A 14,662-nucleotide genomic window follows, 5' to 3' on the forward strand; every position below is an offset into this window, starting at 1 on the left:
TCTCTTCTACACTCACCATTACATAGCAAATAATAATATGGAGACAAAATCAGGGACAATTTTTAAATATTAAAAGTTAATACAACAGGTTTTGCATCAGCTTACATTTTCTGAATAATAACAAGCATGAAAGTCTAATGTGAAGCATTATTGACTAGTCTGTAATTCACAATGGTTTAAAAGAAAATCAGAGACATGACAAAATATATGATGCATAATCAGAGACATTCTGGAAAATCAGGAACAAACTGATTCGCTCTTCCTTGCATACCTCTCATTTTCTTTGTTCAAGAATTCTGGACATAGCAAAAATACTATCAGGGACAATTTTAAGATATTACTATAATTCACTAAAAAAGTTAACTGAGCAACATATTTTGTATCAACATGCATTTTATGAACAATAAACAGTATAAACTCGAATGTTTGGCATTGTTGACTTATCTCTAATCCTCAGTGACTTACCAGAAAATCAAAACATTTATGAGGGACAGGGCAAAAATATCAGAAAATATGATGGACTAGCTGCAAAATTAAGGATAGTTGAGAGGTATATGTTCTGCAGACCAATGTACAAGGGCACAGTCAAACACACACACAAGCACACATGCGGACACATGTACAGACACACCTGTGTAGACTTACATACGGACTCTTGTACAATTACACAAACTCATTTTTATGCCCTTGCACATACACACTTACTTGATTTGCACACATGCACTCATGCAGAAAGACACACACATACACACACACACACACACACACACACACACACACACACACACACACACACACACACACACACACATGCAGTGAGGTTAGGATTCTGGTGCCTCTTTTCTGAACAAAGTATATGCAGCTGTTATAGGCTACACTGTAGATGCCAGTGACTTCACTCAATATCTCTATTCACTGCTAAAAACACTAACAGTCTCATATAATCTAATGTACTAGAACAAAGCCTAAAAACCAAAACTCAGTACTAGACCTACTTTTAACAATTGTTCCTGAAAACATTTTTAATATAAATACTGCAAATTCTCCCCAGTACCGTTAGTGATCTTGGCCATATTCTCAGTGCCTGGTTACTAAAAACAAAAACACCCTCCCCAACCTGTGTATCTACTAAGGTAGTTGCAAAGTCATCTAGTCATTTAGTTACACGAGACAGCCTTTTCCCAGTAATATAGTACCATTCACCCAACTATTGTACTCACAATCTCCTGTACTTACACAAGGCCAGGACAAATGACACCCATTAAAATCCAGGCAGTCACAAAGGAAGAAACCCATGTGTCTAAATTTCTAAATACAAATAATTTCCAACAAATTTAAAACTGTAATAAGGCTTGGAAGGATTGGAAGAGGAACACAGCTGACCAGGATAAGTATACCATTTTCAAATGCCTAAGGAAACTCAATAAATTCACTAGATTGCTAAAGTGAATTACTATATTAAATTGCAGGAATCTTGTTTAGAACAGCTGAAGGACTCTGTGAACACCATAGGTACAAATAAAATGTTTCCCTGTGATTATAACACACATAATAAATTGTCCCTGAGTTACTAAAGGCATATGAAGAAAATGTTTGCAAATCTTTGAAGCCAACCAATATACTATTTAAGACTCTATCATCCTCGAATCTGAAACCCCTTCACAAAATTGTAACATACCCACCCTTCTCCTTCAGATCATTTACTAAGAAAAAAGTCAAAGAGTTTCTCAGTGATATTAATGCCCACTTCCAGAACTTTGTCATCCTGTGATATTAAAATTTAGTAGAAATGCACTATGTAAACCTGTCTCTTACCTTCAGAATGTGTCTTCCTAACCAAAGTTCCAGTCCCAAAAATAGCTGACTATCATCCTATAGTAAATATCCATCTATTAGCAACAATCTCTGAAAAAATGACGTATAATCCAAGTCTGTGATACCCCCAACAGCATGACGTATTTTTAACAGACAGACAACATGGTTTTAGACCTAACTACGACATCCCAGAAGTGACGTCTTCCCTTACCAATGAAATACTAACACATATGAAACAGGGTCACTTAGCTGGAGCAGTTTATGTTGATCTGACCATTTGAATCTGTACATTATAATAGCTTAATATAAAAAGTACAAAATGTTTTTTTCCCCAGAGGAAGTGTGCAATTGTCTTTCCAAATGCTTGCTTAATATGACCTTCAACGTTATATGAAACCAAACAAAAACAAATACAAGTAGATGCAGGAAAAGATGACACTGTAATCAGTATTAAGGGTATAATGAGGACTGACTAATACAGAAGTCCACTCAAGGCTTCTTTAAGCTTTTAGAATTCCTGCTCCCAAGCTGCTTCCAGATAACCTTACTTGGCCTTTCTTATATCGAAGTTCTGTGACTGGAGTAGCTATGATACTATAATCGGGAACAATCTTCTACTCTGCTGTTCCAAGGAATTCCTTTACCTGCATTTTGGTAACTGGGGTTTACCATGCTTTACTTTGGCAGGTCCTGGAAATATTTTGTCACCACCTCCTTATGATCAAGGCAAACTCCCTCTACAATTCCTACTTGACATTTGTTTGACTTAATTATCAACAACAACCTTTCTAATCTACCTAGCACCTTTTTGACATGATGCATATGTTCCTGTAAGGGTCAAATAAAAATGGTAATATTATTTATACAAACAAGAACATAGTCTCCAAAGAATGTGTTCTACCACCTTCTGGAAACTTGTTTAGGTATTTTTCATCCTAAGAGCATTTTACTGGGTTTATACAGTACAAACAGAGTAACAAATGCTAACAACTCACTTGCTGCGATTGTCATGGATACCTGCTAGCAAGCCTTGGTTTGATCAATAGTGGTCATATATTTTGAGTCAATAAGGTGTTCTAAAGCTTATTCTAGCCTGAGGATAGGGTAATGTATCTGCTTTTGTATGGCTGTTTAGTTTTTGATAGTGTATATAGAACCTGGTGCTTCTAATTTTTAGCACTAATACTACTGGTGAGGGCAGTTGGGTTCATGAATTACACCCAGATTTAACATTTCCTACAGTTCCTTCTACATGGTTTACCTGTCTTATTCAGGGACCCTGTAAGGAGTCTCTCTGATTAGCTACTGGGTTACTGTGTCTACATGGTGTGTTACAAGCTCTGGACATGCCCCCAAACTCACACAACCCTGCCTGGAGTTTTTTAATTTGACTGGAGGATAGCTACTTTGACAACTCTATGTTATCTACTGTGGTGTTAGTTGGAATCTCCCAGAGGAGATGTACCACCAAGTCCTGCTCTGATTTCTGTTATAACCCAATGCAGGTAGTATGAGGCACCCTCTAACATGGTGGGATTTTATCATATTGACGTAATAGAGCTTGTGTTGTGCCTCTTGCCTGGCAACACTGCCATGTAACTGGCATAACTTACTTTTCACACTGCTGTGAAAGGGCAGTCCCCCATTGTCTGTAACCTATTATGCTGAACAGGCATAAATAACACTGCTTTTTATCTAACTATATATTATTGGACTGTTGCTATTTGGACATACCAGACTATTCACTGCCACTGTACCTGCACTAGGCATTCTTGTACCAACACCCTGAACTCTCTTAAGTTTTGCCCTGGAATTTAAGACTTACCCTACAACAGACTCTGCAAGAATTACAGTAACCCCCCCCCCCCATTCATCACAATTAAATGAAAAGGCCTCATCACCTTGTTGCCTTCTGAGGCACCTCTCTGTATGCATAGAGTAGATGGGACCATGCAGTGTACTGAAGCAGGACTGTTGCTCTTCTTTTCTCTTCTTTAGAATGGGACTGTTATTTGGACTTGGAAAATTCTAACATGCATTGGAAATTAAATCATGACTCTTGAAATAAGACTTATTGAACTTCGTTTTTATCTTGAGGCTTCAGTCATTTACAATAAATAAATGGAAATAGATTCAGGAAGAGATTTTTTGTGTCACTGGTCTAGCAATATAAATCATTTTTTCTTTTCCCTGTGCAGCTGTAATACTCTCTTGCACAAATAACTGTATCTTCTTAAAATAGTTTGCATTTGTTTTTTCATAAAAGCTCATTCTTGATGCCTTATTTTATTAGTGGAGTATCCTTGAAGTAGTGGTGTGACTGTAAATATGCACATTTTTAAAAGAGACTGCTTGGTTAATATCTACTATAACTGGCTCAATGTCAGATGGTCCAGTAATTAAGATCATGGCATCAGATCAACAATATGATTGGTGGAAGCATGTACTGGTAATAAATGACACGGATATTGTTACTGAAGTGGTATGAGTCACCTATCCTTGAAAACATTATGCGAAAATAGCTTATGTCTGAATCAGTGATTACAATCATGTGATGTAGCTGTTATAGAGCTCATTTAGAAGTGGCAGGTGTCAGTCATAACCCAAGACAGTACTGCACATTTACCATAATGCTCTTATAGAGACTCACCTCTTGCGTACTTAATAGAAGTTACTGGTGATGATGCAGACTCTGTGACCTCATACCTCACATTATTTTGTGGTAGCAGTAGGATTAAAACTTTCATTCATCCTTAACTTTATTTTATAACAGCAGAGAAAGAGGAAAAGAAGAGTGACGTGGAAGAAGTGGGGGGAAAAAGCACACAGATACGAAGAGCTGAGGAGAAAAAAAGAGAGGGTGGGAGCTAGAAACATGAGGGAAATCTTGTAAAGAGAAAATGGTTGGAAAATCAAACCAGAAAATGAAAAAGATTACTACAAATAACCCACCATATGCAGAAAATACATTTCAAGTCAAGTAGTGAATGAGCATGTTAAACAGATTGTACTTAACACAAAAGGCCGAAAAAAAGAAGGGAAAGAAAATCAATGTTGGAAATGCGGGGAGGTGCAATTGGGAATGATGGATTTGTTATGGGGAAGCCCATGGCCTGAGGGGGTAAGGAAAAAAAGCACTGCAGATATGGAAGGAACTATTTCATAAGTAGGGAGAAAATGAATGGGAGATCTGGATGTGGGGATTATCGTAAGAAGGTGGACAGTGAGAAGACAGGGAAAAGAAAGTTCAGAGGCTCTTGGTATCTGGGATTGAAATCATCATCATGAAGAACAGGAAAAGAAATAAGATATCATAGCAAGAGATACATAAATAAAAACTAATAAATATAGGCAGAAGATGTCAGAAACTGGTCAAGATGAGGAAGAGACAGAGAAGGGGATGAAGGATGAATGGAAAGAGGCACTGCAATGCTCTATCATTGACACTAATAGCAAGGAGCAGTAAACAAAAGTAAACTTAGTATAAGGATAGAAATGGAGCAAGACAGACAAAAGACAATGGAAGCAGCTAACCGCTGGATGAAAATAAGGTGCACCATGCATGAGGACTGCATGTGAATATATATGGCAATGAATGCAAGAAAATGATGTGTTCAAGGGAGTTAGCATTTATAATGTCAAGGAAGTGCTGGCCATGCCAAAGATTGGTGGTGCAAGTCACTTTATTGACAGATAGTGGAAATGCCTGACAGATAGGTCTTGGGTTTAATGTGGATTTTAGCTACCATGCTCAGAAGGAGATGTAGAAGGATTTCTATAACTGGCTATGAAGTGGCAATTCATTTTTTAGAGTAAGATGGGCATCTAGGAATTCAAGTCAAATGTGGTGTCCTAAGGAATCAGATAGGAGATGATGAGATCATTGACAAATACTAATACTACACTGCAATTGCCAATAGGTAAAAAGACATGATGGACACTAAACCAAGGACACAGGGAGTGCTTTCATTGCTGTGAAACTATCCTTTGGATTCATAAAGGCTTACTGCAAGTGAGAAACCTTAACATGGCCATTTTCTCATTTGCAGTAAGCCTTTATGATTTTTAGACAGCTCTGCCTCTGAGGTTTCAAGATGGTGGAAGCCTCAGTATGGAGGGTGGTCCCACTGGTCAAGCTGCATGGAATGTAGCAATCTAGGAGAGAGGCTAATGCAAATTAGACATGTGCTCTACCTAGGAAATCCTTGCATCTCCCGATTTATGTGATCACCACTTGACTACATATTTTTTTCACTTCTGGAGGAGAAAGTGAATGCTGTCAAAGACAATAGTCACTGAATTCACTTCCATGGGAACAGTCACTATGCAGGTAAGTTCAAAGAAGATGTGGGGTGAGGGGTATTAGTCTGTGTATATGTGCATCTGTGGACACATATGTCCATGTCTATAGGGCTAATAATGAGGGCAAATAAATGAATATGTGTGCATGTGAATGTATGCCTGCCTGGACAGTCACACTAGGGAACTGAGGCTCTGGATGTGTGTGTGTGTGTGTGTGTGTGTGTGTGTGTGTGTGTGTGTGTGTGTGTGTGTGTGTGTGTGTGTGTGTTTGTGTGTGTTTGTGTGTAGGTGAATGGGTGAGTGTTCCTGTGAGTGTGATCAACTGTGGAAGAGCTTATTTGTTGCTGGGTAGATATGTGTGTGTGTGTGTGTGTGTGTGTGTGTGTGTGTGTGTGTGTGTGTGTGTGTGTGTGTGTGTGTGTGTGTGTGTGTGTGTGTGTGTGTGTATGTGTAAGTGTGTGCGCGTGTGTGCGCGTGTTTGCGTGTGTGTGTGTGTGTGTAAGTGTACAGGATGCCTTGTGCAACCAAGGTAAAATACTACCACCATTAGGTCTGATGGCAATAGTGTTTAACAATGATGATTCAGATATTTAGAGATATGCTAATGGTATGATAATGAGGTCTTTCTCAATGCAGCTATAGCTATTATTGAATTGCTCGCTGTTGCACAAATTAACCTACCTGTAGTAGGCAGTCCACATTAGTAGTGTAATTCTTTCTGAATCCTAGGGCATGTCTCTATAACTACACATGTATGAATGGCCTCAAGTACAGGATTTTTATAATTAAGATTCTTGGTATTGAATACAGTCACATTAATGTTTTCTTAAATAGAATTTACTGGATTGAAATGTCCGGCAGATGAATTCTGACTTAAAACTAGTACTACGTAGGCAGCAAAGGCTTCAGCCAGAACACAAAAGCCTTGGTACGAAAGATAGAGACCATTTCTGGCAAAGCAGAAAGGCTTGCCAGCCATCTTGTCTAAGGTTGATAAATATTGTATTTCCCTAGAATGAAACAACTCAGACAGCCTATTATTAAAGTTAATTATCTTGGTTTTGAATCTTGGTATAATTCTGGGTGATGGCAAAATATTACTCAAGACCAGTGTCTTTCCTGTCTCAGACATATACATAGAAATCTCAGTCATATCCTTCTGCATGTCCCTTTGTTTAGAGCACCTAAGGTATCCACCTCCACATAGGCCACTATTAGGTCATAATCATATATGATGGTTAGAGGGATGACAGATTCCTTGTTACATCCCAGATCCTGGCTCCACATGGACAGCTGTCACTGTCCTCATCCAGCCCGGCGAGGGTTGTGTCCATATTCTTGACAACAGAGTTGCCTCTTACTAAAACATTACTGTGATGGATTCAGTCCCACTGGGCTCGAGGGCTTGAAGCCTGGTCCTTTGTGATTCTAAGAGGGTAGGTGTACCTGCTATGGACATGTAGGGTGACGACTGATGTTGCTTTGTGGCATAATGGCTGAAGTTTACCAGTCCTTAGTCTGGGAAATTTAGGCGGTGTTCTCCTATTTCATGTAGCAAAGGTCATCTGTGCTGTAGGGGTGTGTGTGTGTGTGTGTGTGTGTGTGTGTGTGTGTGTGTGTGTGTGTGTGTGTGTGTGTGTGTGTGTGTATGTGTTTGTTAATGCTTAACAAATGTGTTCTGAGTTGAGAAGGTAACCTCCAAGTTTAGTAAATACTCACAGTTCTCACAGTTTGAATCACTGCAAGGTAAAAAAGAAAGTTTTCTATAAGCATAAGGCTTCAGAATATCTACAGCTATCAGACTGCATACAGAAGGGGCAAAAGCTGATGAGATTCCATAATAATCAATGCGGATGAAGGGAAAGTACGACCATGTAATAGGTTAACAACATACTCTTGGACTTGGCATAGGACATAAGGGGATATGGATTGGATTGGAAAATATAATAATATGGAATATAACTAAAAGATACAAAACTAAGATGCGACTACTATAGTAATTACAAGTGAAATAAAATGTAAAAATGATGACACTATGTAGGAGTAATGAGGTTACCAGTAACGAGTTGCAATTTTAAATCCAATCATTTAGACAAGCCAGATAAGATATAATACAGATAATGCATTTATTTGATCAGTTTAAATTACATGGCATTTGATGAAAGTCATTATTTAGTAAGAAAAATCACAATTTAAGTGGCAGGTGACACCCTGATAAAAATGAATTGCCATGCAAAGGCCTTGCTGTGAATCTTGCTAATCAGGTTCTAATTCACTCATACAGCGTGCTGATAAAATTACTGTATTAGGAACCAGCTGATGGTGGTATTGTTCCCTGCAATTCCTTCATTTTTAATTCAAGAGATTTTTTTCTCTCTTCAGAGTTCAGAGTTAGTAACTCTTATATGATTAGTGCTAGAAAGCAGTAGAAATGAGACGTATCATTATAGTTTGCTGAGTTTAAATTTATCAACGTTAAAGTTATGATGGCGATTTCAAGTAGAATACCTAGTTATCCCACATAAGCATTTGATGACCTTTTCAAAAACATATTCCATGAGGTTCCTGTTCTCTGAGTCCTATTAATGGTACGATTTTCCACAGCAGCTGGGACCCAATAAATCAGGTGCAGATCCTGGGAGAAAAATAGCATTCTGCAACTTAAGCTTATATGTATATGGTCTACAAGAAAAAAAATAAATGCACACACACATACATACACACACACACACACACACACACACACACACACATATATATATATATATATATATATATATATATATATATATATATATATGTATATAAAACATTTTATACATATATTACCCTCCCCCTCCAAAACCTGGCTGGACGTGAGACATCTGTTGCCTGGTGTAAGCGGAAATAACAAGTGTAATGTTAAAACTCTTTTCGGTGGAACTCCCTGGCTGGAGTTCAGGCACTTTATTAGGATGGATGTTTGGTATTTTCAGAATGAGGATGGCCCTGATCACATCAACTGCAGATGAGGGACTGCCACTACATAGCTGTTTGCTGCAGCTTCACGCTTCTGAGTGAAGGTTTTCCTCTGGTAAATAATTCACTCATTAAGAATATGATTAGAATGAGACATTTATTGCTGCATAGTAAGACAAAGGCACTGCTCAATGACAGAGCACAAAGCATCATGGAAAGAGGCAGCAAAGTATTCTAAGAGAAATATTAAATAATACAAAATGTACTCACTCCTGAATAATATGTTACATGATACTTACATGGACTGAATGAATATTCAAGCCACTATAAGCAAACTGCAAAATTAGAAAAAAGCTCATAATGCATGGATTTGTACCAAATGGTACTGATCAGACTTTAGGAGCAAAGACTGGACTATGGCTGCACAGTTATATGACTGGCAGATATTCGGTGAACAAAGTAGTGAATTCAGACGAGTTCCTTCTTTGTCAAACACACACACACACACATATATATATATATATATATATATATATATATATATATATATATATATATATATATACACATCTCTGTGTGTGTGTGTGTGTGTGTGTGTGTGTGTGTGTGTGTGTGTGTGTGTGTGTGTATATATATATATATATATATATACACACACACACACATATGTGTGTGTGTGTATGTGTATATAGACACACACACACACACACACACACACACACACACACACATATATATATATATATATATATATACATCTCTGTTTGTGTGTGTATATATATATATATATATATATATATCTATATATATATACATACACACACACACACACATATGTGTATGTTTATGTGTATGTGTGTATAGACACACACACACACACACACACTCAGCATATATGTAGCTATATCCTCACAAGAGTAACTGCCTGCAGATAATTCTTTTACAGTAATACTCGTATCACCATATTCCACATTACTCACTTTGCCCCATGTATTTCACACTAATTATTTGTATCTTTTTCTGTGAGTAGTAGTACCAGAATTCAGTGGTTACAAATTTCCTGAATATCTAGTGTATTGTGAAACAAGGTTATTCAAGGTGAGTATTTGTCCCTTTTTCACCATTTGTTCTATTGGTTGTTGTTACTGGTCTGAGGTGTGGTTTTGTTAGTAGCATGTTTTATGGCTGCATTCTCTGGATTTTGGAATTCGGTTGCATGATGGTATTCTGAAATCGAAGATCCATGTAACCTTTGACTGTGGTGTGCTGATGTTTTCATGGTGAGTCAGTCAGAACACAAGATTGTTCTGGAAGTCAAGATAGCAGATAGCTGGTGAAAGATTTTGTGGAAGTGCTTGTAAGACAGCTGCTGGATATTTGAGCTCAGTTTAGGGTATTGATGTGGGCAGATTTTGAAAAATCTTGTCAGCTCTGGGGTCAGGTATATTTCTGTGGCAAGAGAAGGTTGGAATGTTCTTTTGCATGTTTGTTTCTTAATTTAATTCAATGTTTTGTGTGAGTATGGTTTTGTACTGTTTTTAGGCTGCTGGTTTGTGGTTCCTTGTTTCCTAGTAAGGTTTGTATTTTTTACAGATTTTATTTTTTTAACTCTTCACTTCTTTGAGATTTTATGTGCTTATTTTCCTGGAGGTCAATTCTTTCTGAAATTAAGGGTGGACTTCTTACAGGTTTACTGATTAACTATGATGGTCATCTTATATTACTGTATATTGTAATCAAGTACTATATTTATATTTATTGAATTATTGTTAAAATTTATTGCAATAAATTTTAATGCAACTTTACATTTACTGTTAAGGGAGGGCTTGTACCTTGAATTTAGGTTTTAATCTTAGTTTTCTATGATAGTTTGTAATGACTTCATTTTATACATATTATAATAGTATATATTTTTATTTCACGGCTGGTAATTGTTATTTTTTTGGATGAGGGTGCTTTGGAGGTGAGTTGTAGCTTAATGTACTGATGAGCCAATTATATAGTGTTAGGCTTCATGGTATTCTGGAAATGCTTCCAGCTTTCTTGGTTCTGTTTTAGGATAATTAGTTCCAGGTAATGTAAAAGTTGAAGTATAAATATTTTTTGGCATCCCTTCCCCTCCCAGTCATCTGCTTAATCACACAAACTCTACCAATGTGCTCCCCATCAGACAAGAGGTGATTGCTCAATGCTGCCCTCATATTCCCTCTGTGCACTAGTCTTCAGTGGATGGTCACTCAATGGGTGTACCATGGGGTTGTCTGGGTATGATATAGTCATTCAAGTAGCCACAACCTTCTGTCGTCAAGCAGATGACTCCTGCTAGGTCCCCAATCTGCAGAGAAGACTCATTATTTGGAGGCCCACCCCTTTACATGCCCCTCAACCCCCTGCCGGATGGATGAGCTACAGTTAGACTTGTGTCATTCCCTGGATAGCTCCTTCAGCATCCGGGCCACTACATGAATCCAGATCACATTGGTTATAGTCAGGGTTAACCCCAGAGAATCAGCTTCAAGTATAGGTAATCTCTGATGTCATGGTTGCAGTATATATATTGTGTTGAAGATAGCTAGGATGTTTGTTAATATTCTACCTCTTTGTCTAAGTCTAGAGTTATATACAAACAAAACCAATAACACAGGCACACACTTGTGTGTGTGTGTGTGTGTGTGTGTGTGTGTGTGTGTGTGTGTGTGTGTGTGTGTGTGTGTTTGCGCATCTGTGTATCTCATAATAACAGCTGTGTGGATAGCTTTGGGGAACTTACTGATGGCCTGTTTTTTACTGTTTGCTTGTTTGATCTGACTTTTCTTTTAGAATAATGTGCAATAAGCTGTGGTCAGTTTTGCTCTATTAGATCTGGTAATTTGAAGAACTGTAATAATTAAAATAAGACAGTTTGAATAGACTTTTTTCCTTTTTTTTCTCCTTCAACACAAAGATTGTTTCCTTGTCAAGTAATGTCAGGTGATTGAAATAGCATTGCTTGTATTTTTGAGCTTCAATATTGCCATAGCACCAAACCCTGATCCCCCCCAATAAAAAAAAGAGAGAGAGAAAAGTAACTTTTTGGTAGGATCTTGGTTTGCACTTCATGATTTAATTGCTGGCTTCCATCAAGTGGCACCTGAGTTTGTAATATATAAGATGAGAATAAAGGCAGTTCAGCTGTTTTTCAGAAATAGTTAAAATCACTCATTGTAGTATTAGTTACATTTGTCTCAAATTACTCTCAATCCCCCCCCCCCCCCCCCCCCCCAGCCATTGGAATAAAAAATATTTTAGCATTTATGTTGGTAAACTAAGCCAGAGTATGCAACTGAGATTTAAAGCTGACTATCACTGATCCATATACAGCTCAGTGCTTATTTCAAGCAGATGATTCGGCATTCTTTGGCAAAGAACAGCTGTAATGCAGTCAAGCTAAAGTGTTATGACCCAAAGCCAATGCAAATCATGCAAGTAACCCGAGTAATTTCAATAATAATCTGTAGTGGTCACTACAGGGACACCAAAATGTGTCTGTGGAAGATTTAGTGCAGTAAAAGGCATTTATGTAAACATATCAACTGCATGAACATGTAATGTCCAGCTTTGGAATGGTGAAGTTAACATCCATTTTTCTCAGGGCTAACTAAGGTGGAGACCGAATTAAGCAGATATAGATAGAAATGTGTATGGTGGACAGAGCTGAATGGGTAGACAAATAGGGCCAGCATTTAATACATGTATGTGAATAGTCTCTTGAAACACAAGAAAGTAATGAAAAATAGAATTTCTGCTAGGAGGGTAGTACCTCTTAGCAAGAATGGATGTTTTAAACACTGTAAATCAACATGCAAAATGGATTTTACTGCCAGAAACATGTTTTAATCAGAACTGAAACAGCAGGATCTGTGTAGCTAAGAACCAGTAACCAGACATTACAGTGTACACTAAGGATTCACTACAGTCTGACATACTGGAAAGATTGACATAAAGCATAAAGAAAGTTTGGAATGTGCTTGCATGAGAATGTTGCATAACTATGTGCTTCAGGAAACTATAAATGAATTTAATATTTTAAAATATATGCCTGTTCTGTGTTCATGAGATTTGCAAGAATGGGCTACATAGGAGAAAAAGAAACTTTGTCTGGTTTTTAATGTTCCAATGCCCAAAACAGTTGCGGAAAGGTGATACTATGCTAAAGCAAATATAGTAACTTTCAAAGAAGTGTTACAGGCTGAGTAAAGTTTGTAACTGTCTTTCAATAAAGCATACAGATATGCATATTAAGTTGAAGTAAATGTAATTAAAAAACAGTGTAGCTAAAACTATGGTTGCTGTTTCTAGTAAATTTTGCAGCAAGTAAATTGCTTTCAGTAAAAATGCAGTAGACTGATAAAGCAATCTCATATTCTTTCTCTGAAAACAACTATGTTTGCTTTAGCATAGTACAAATTCTACACAGCTGTAGCACACCATTGACTTGACTGTTCCATTAATTCATATAATATTATAATAATAATTATAATAATATAATAATATAATATTGTCACCAGTTTGTCTCCCTTACTTCATAACATTACTAGAGTTATTCTAGCCACTTAATGTACTTAAGAAAGAAGGACAGTGGACAAAGATATACTGTGACAGTGCTTACTATCAAGCTAAAGATCCAATCCCTTCAGAATAGGATGGTGCTGTGGTGCAGCAGTAGTGTTGTCGCCTCACAGGAATAGGCTCTCTAGTTCAATTCTTGGATGGAGTGCCTTCTATGTGGAGTCGGCATGTCCTCCCTGTGTTTGCATGGGTTTCCTCCCATGTTTCAAAGACATATATCTGGAGCGTTTGTTCTAAGTTGGACTTTCCCAGTAAATGAATGTTAAATAAATAAACCCTCATCACTTTGATTCTAAGCCTCCATTAAAGATATGTGACAATTTCATGCCTTGTGGTCTAGGTCTGATGCATTCTCACATTGTGAAAAAATCGTTCAGAAAACTGTGCCATTCATGTCATAATCTCCAAATCCAACAGGGAATATTTAGTCACAAATATGCAAAGTGTTCTTGTTTTAGACTAGGGTATACAGAAATTCTGTTATGCAAAGTGTTCTTGTTTTAGACTTGAGTATACAGAAATTCTGTTATGCAAAGTGTTCTTGTTTTAGACTAGAGTATACAAAAATTCTGTTATGCAAAGTGTTCTTGTTTTAGACTTGGGTATACAGAAATTCTGTTATGCAAAGTGTCCTTGTTTTGGTCTTGGGTATACAGAAATTCTGTTATGCAAAGTGTTCTTGTTCTAGACTTGGATATACAGAAATTCTATTATGCGAAGTGTCCTTGTTTTGGACTTGGGTATACAGAAATTCTGTTATGCAAAGTGTTCTTGTTTTAGACTTGGGTATACAGAAATTCTGTTATGCAAAATGTTCTTGTTTCAGGCTTGGGTATACAGAAATTCTATTATGCAAAGTGTTCTTGTTTTAGACTTGGGTATACAGAAATTCTATTATGCAAAGTGTTCTTGTTCTAGATTTGGATATACAGAAGTTCTGTTATGCAAAGTGTTCTTGTTCTAGAGTTGGGTATACAGA

This window comes from Protopterus annectens, chromosome 3.part1 (assembly GCF_019279795.1).
Source record: "Protopterus annectens isolate FY-2018-M chromosome 3.part1, PAN1.0, whole genome shotgun sequence".
Classification (NCBI taxonomy): domain Eukaryota; kingdom Metazoa; phylum Chordata; order Ceratodontiformes; family Protopteridae; genus Protopterus; species Protopterus annectens.